Below are 6,000 nucleotides of genomic sequence, written 5' to 3'. Positions count from 1 at the left end.
TGTGTGTGCAAGCGCACTGCACTGGTGCACTCACAAAATTTCTATGGCAAGGCCAACAAAGCAAGACTAGTCCTTTGGAATTCCCTCGACTCAGTGAGATCCACTTGTCCTCATATAGAAAAGCCTCCTCGACATGCCACCACAAATGTACCATATGATAATAGAACTATGTAGCTAGGGTGAACACATTGGTGACGATCTTGGTAGAGAATACATTCCAACAGGAGACACCACCACTGCAATCACTAAGTTTGCAATGTGTCAGTAGGTCCGTCCACGCAAGTCGCACCTCTCCAAGTCGCTAATCAAGATCCATTTTTCCAATGTGAGAGAGGGACCCCGACCGAAAGGCTCAGCCTTCATACCATTGATCAACTTTTAATTCTCCATGGTGAGTGGTATCACTCACCCTCATTTTTTAATTCTCACACCTCAAAAAAACACTATGCAAGATAAGTAGACATATGTATACATGATACACACAATTAATAACATGGTTAAAGTTTGCATCTCACAAGCTAAGAAATCATTTCCCATGACTTAAGGTGGTTGAAACAATTTGTTGTTCATCAAACTCTTTATCTCATTGTATTAAACCCATGTATATCTTCCATTTTTAGTGCAAGTGCATGGGACCAAAGGAAACAAAATCAGAACCTTATGTCGGCTTGATACTTTGTATCGGCAAAGGGATCTCCCACTGTATAGAAAACTTCCCCTTGTTTGTAAGAGTGTACAAAAAATAACACCCACGTTGGGAGCCTTCAATACTATCCCTAAAGGGAATTTGACATCCATGTTGGGAGCCTTCAATAATATCCCTAAAGTGAATTTGGCATCCATGTTGGGATCCTTCAATAATATCTCTACCATTCAAGGAATGAGAGAAGAAGAAAAAAGCACATTGACTTAGGAATGGACGGTGGACTATATCCCCTATACCCCATCACCAAAAGCACACAACCATTGTTCAATTGTTATGCATTGATGACATTTGTCGAGCCTTCATTAAAGGGCTATTTGGAGAGGGATGAAGGACGGGACCTTTGTAAGATTCCATGGGAAATTGGGTAGGGATGCATCCAACCAATCCTAGGGAATGTATATATAGAGCCTTATACTCACAGAAACAAGATAAAAAAGTAAAAGAGCAAGAGCCACCAAACAATAATGCGGAAACTTACAAGTTCTATATGTAACACAAAATCATAAAAACACATTATGCACAAGAACACGACCCTTGTAATATTTGCACTCTAACCATCATCTATCTGTGTGTACAGATATGGCTAGTACGCTAGAGCCATCCACTCCTGCCTTAGGTGAGAGGTACCCTTGTTACTTTTCACAAGTGTTTCACATGGTCTTTTTGGTGCTTGCCTGTGAATGGGATTTGGTAGGTACGCTAGCATGTGAGAGGAATTTTGAGGAGTTAGAATGGCTGATACGTCTCTTGACTACGACTGATCCATACATAGTAGAGAGTGTCTCTCCCATTGCACAAGCCTATCCTTTTGACCAAGATGACTATAGGCATCTAGTGACCTTCTTAGTAAACATTGGTGCCTCTGATAATGAAGAAGATTTACATGATTACACGGATGACACATATGGTCTCACGGATGATGACTTCGTTTTTGTCGATGATGAGGATAGGGGTTTAGTCTTAGGGTTCCCCCCCAATATCTACAATATCCTATTCCCTTGACTCTCTAGGGGGAGTGCAAATAATTAGGTTAGCGTTCCTTATGTTTTTTAATTGTGTTCAATAAGTGTTGGTACCTTTTTCCACTGATGTGCCTCTAGAAGGTGGATGTTTGGTGGTAACTATTGTGCAGTTTGTGACTACATAAGGATGCCTTTAAAAGACAACAACAGTGGATGTTTACATGTTACAACGGATGTTATCCATTATATCAGGTGTACTACTTTCTTTTATCTATGCTTCCACATTTACATGTTTGCATCTTGTCATTTGAATTTTGATATGCATAAAATTTATGAAGTTGTGACATTGCCAATTTAGATACTATAATTTTTTCAAACTTCTAGTACCTTGTTCTTCTCTTTGAGTTTGGTCTATTAGTTGTCTTTAAGTAGGTATCAGGACCTTAGGCTAAACTAAGCCACTTAATTGCTGAATTTAATTCCTAAATAGTCTATTAATTATAGTAACTTTAGTAATGTTTTAGGCTATGAGGATATAGTTCTCTCTAGTTTATTCCACCTAAGTGTGACTTGTGTTATGGAAGCCCATGTGTTAAACTGGTATTTGAAACCTCAAGTCTCCCGGCTAGTTTATGCTCAAGCTGGTATTTGAGACCTTGAGTCTCCCAACTGCTGGTATTTTAGACTTCGAGTCCCCCAGCTACTTGTAGCAACTATGACAACAACAAAAAAGAAAACAAAGAAAAAGAAAAAAAAAAGAGAAAAAGAAAAGAGAAAGCAAATAGCACAAACTTCCTTGTATCTTATGTGGATCACACTTAAGTGGTATAAGTGACAAGACCACTAGTTCTTAGACCTCGACAAGCATTCCTAAGGTTAACTACTCTTTAGTCCGATATTTTTTTTATTAACGTTGGTCAATCTAGTACTTACTCTAGCCCTAGCTCTTGTGTACTTCTCTTAGAGTCAACTTAATAGACCTTAACTCAATTGCATTTCATTCAGGTACTACGCTTGTTCTAGTTGGCAATGCTACAATTCATGAATTTTTTTTTGCATTTCCTAGAATATCAGGTATGCATCTCACTTATTGCACGCATGCACATGCTGCCTTTGAGCTTTCACAATGTTGTTTTTCTTTTGCTACAGGTACTCCTATCGTGGATCCTGATGCTGCACTGTTATATTTCAAGGGCGGAATCTACATCAGGAAGGGGGGCATGTTAACCATCGACGTCCACTTCTAACAGTCATGGGCCAGGCTTTTCGGTCCAATAGGAAAAGGGTAAGAGTGATCACTGATGAGAGGTGCACTCTAACTGGAACATTCAAGGATTAGTTGGCTAAGCATGGGCGCCCAAGTGTGAATGGGTGAGCTCATATAAAAGTCACCTAAACCTAAAAATCACTCATTCTCTCATTTGTTCAATTGAAGAGTGCTCTTGCTCGATCTCCATCTTCTTCTTCATCTCCTTGTGTGTGTGTGTATCCGTGAGAGAGAGAGAGAGAGAGAGAGAGAGAGAGAGAGAGAGAGAGAGAGAGAGAGAGAGAGAGAGAGAGAGAGAGAGAGTGATCAAGCATTACAATGGCACGGTGGTGGCGAGGCGATTGAGCGCGGTACGATGGTAGCTCTGTCTTCTTCGCAGCAAGGAATCCTCCACGAAGGCGAGCGTAGAGCGATGAGTGACACACCCTTGCTCTCTTCAGCTTGCTAGATTAGTCTAGTTGTGTGCTTGGAGCCATTTGTGGCTCGCACACAGTGTACGGAAAGTCCCTTGCATTGACACGTGCGAGAGACGCACACACTTGCACATCTTTTACATCCCAACAAGCTTGCTCAGTCGTAGGCAAAACAGCTCTGCAGCAACAATTCTGCCACCAAAACCAACAACATCCTCAACATTGCCTACATCCTCAGAACCAGAACGTACATCAATGCCCTACATAATATTCCAAATTCCCTTTGACACAAGGACATGTTGCATCATATAAGCCCACATAGGGTAATTATCCCCATCCAATCTATCCTAAGTCTCGCAAACATCTTGAACACATCTGTGTTGTTGTTAGCCATGGCAAATGCTGCACCTGATGTGAAAACTGCATGAAAAGAGGAGAACGAAGCGGGAACAACGCGTGCTATACAACACAAACCGTAGAAGACTGTAAGGGACCTGTTATGCAAAAAACAATTGTTAACCACTGACGTCCACTTCTAGTTGTCATGGGTTGGGCTTGTTGGTCCAATAGGAAGAGGGTAAGAGTGATCGCCGATGAGAGGCGTACTCTAACTGGATCATTCAAGGGTTAGTTGGCTAAGCATGGGCACCCAAGTGTGAATGGGCAAGCTCATATAAAACTCCTAAACCTAAAAATCACTCATTCTCTCATTTGTGCAATTGAAGAGTGCTATTGCTCCATCTATATCTTCTTCTTCATCTCCTTGTGTGTGTGTGTGTGTGTGTATGCGTGAGAGAGAGAGAGAGAGAGAGAGAGAGAGAGAGAGAGAGAGAGAGAGAGAGCATTACAATGGCACGGTGATGGCGAGGCGGTTGAGTGCGGCATGGCGGTAGCTCCCTCTTCTTCGCGGTCAGGAATCCTCCATGAAGGCGAGCGGAGGGCGGTGAGTGACTCACCCTTGGTCTCTTGAACTTGCTAAATTAATCTGGTTGTGTGCTTGCATCCATTTGTGGCTCACACACAGTGTACGGCACGTCCCTTGCTTTGACACGTGTAACAGATGCACACATTTTTGGCGCCGATGTCGGGGAGATGCCTTGCATTAAGCTCAAATAGCACTCTATGCTGCAGGTGCAATGTCAGATGTAGAAAAGGTAGAGAAAGAAGGTGTGTGGCTGTTGAGAAGGATTTGTGAACTTTATTTTTGCTGCAGTGTACTATTTTCTGTTAATAACGTGTTAAATTTTTTTGTTGCAATGTATTGTTGTCAATTGATATGGTGTTAAATTTAAGGTATTAGATCTCTAAGGTGCACTAAGTAGATATGTTAGTTAATTAGTTGTTGTACTATTGTGTTAAACAGTGTGTAACAGTAGCTCTGTTAGTTGCAAGTAGGTAGGTTAGGTGTGTGCGCGCACGGCGCGATCGAGGCGACCTTATTATCCAAATAATAATAATAATATTTAAAAAGAAGGACCGACATCGGGAACATTCCCCAAGCCCAAGTGCAGCCTCAGCCCTCAGTCACCCTTTGGACCTACTTATTTTAGCCTCACGCCTAAGTAAAAATCGATTCTTTTGAGGACCATCGGAGCTTCGGGTAATCGAACGTTGTGCTGTAAAGCACACCACGACCCCTTTGAGCAATACTCTCGTTTTGAGCTTTCACACACTCTAATCCAAAAACCGATCGTAAAAAGACATTAAAAAACATCAAAAAACAAGTGAAAACGGGGTGCAAAACGCCCAAAAAATAAAGCTTTTAACCTTCAAGGGTATTCGCCAACGCTTGTAGGGTGCCAAAGGCACATGCATCTATGCTTTGGTTGTATGCTAGAGACCGAGCAACTAGCGAGCAATTCGACTTACGCGGGTTCTCAATACCCACCTATTTTAGGTTCCGGGCCCTCGACGGGGACCCAAGGTAGTACAACCCAAGACCCAAACATAACAGCTAGTGACTCTTCATCTGACTATACGATATTATGGAAGGGCATCCTACACCAAACCCCGAGCAAGGAAAAAAAATGTACCTATCTGGGCCCCATAGCCTGGATCTAGTGTGTTTAGTCGCTTTATAGAAACCTTTAATAGAGCTACTCGCTGTGAACCTGCGGCTAGTGAAGTTAACGAAGGTGAGGGAGAGGTAGATTTGTCTTTGGTATCTCAGGGGGAGCCTATAATCCCCAAGAGTGTCCACATCAATATCTTGCCCCCTGCTTTCATGGAAGACCCTGCAAAGCAATCACCCCCCGAAGTTCTACTACCTAATGGGGAGTCTTGCGGAGGTGAAAGAAGTTGAGTGCTATATGCAAGCGGCTAGGGAGATGGAAATGGAGAGTTTCCTAGAACAACGTCGATCCGTGAAGGGAAAGACCCCTGGGAAAACAGGCATAGCAATCAAGCCATCGAGTTCTCCTGAGTTAGTAGGCAATGTGGGTCAAGCTGTGGGGAACAACAATGCTTCCACCTCAAGGGAAACCTCTAGTACGTCGGGCCTAGAAGGGATATTTCTCAACAAAAATTAGGAATATGACCTACAAACTTAAACCTTGACTGACCTGTACACGGGTTACCCATACCATATAGGTTGGTTAGAAGTTGTACAATCTACTTCTAGCACCACAAGTCTAGAAGAGCGGAAACAGATGG

The sequence above is a fragment of the Adiantum capillus-veneris genome, chromosome 18, assembly GCF_014529385.1.
Source record: "Adiantum capillus-veneris isolate H3 chromosome 18, ASM1452938v2, whole genome shotgun sequence".
Taxonomy (NCBI): Eukaryota; Viridiplantae; Streptophyta; class Polypodiopsida; order Polypodiales; family Pteridaceae; genus Adiantum; species Adiantum capillus-veneris.
This window is presented reverse-complemented; position numbering follows the sequence as displayed.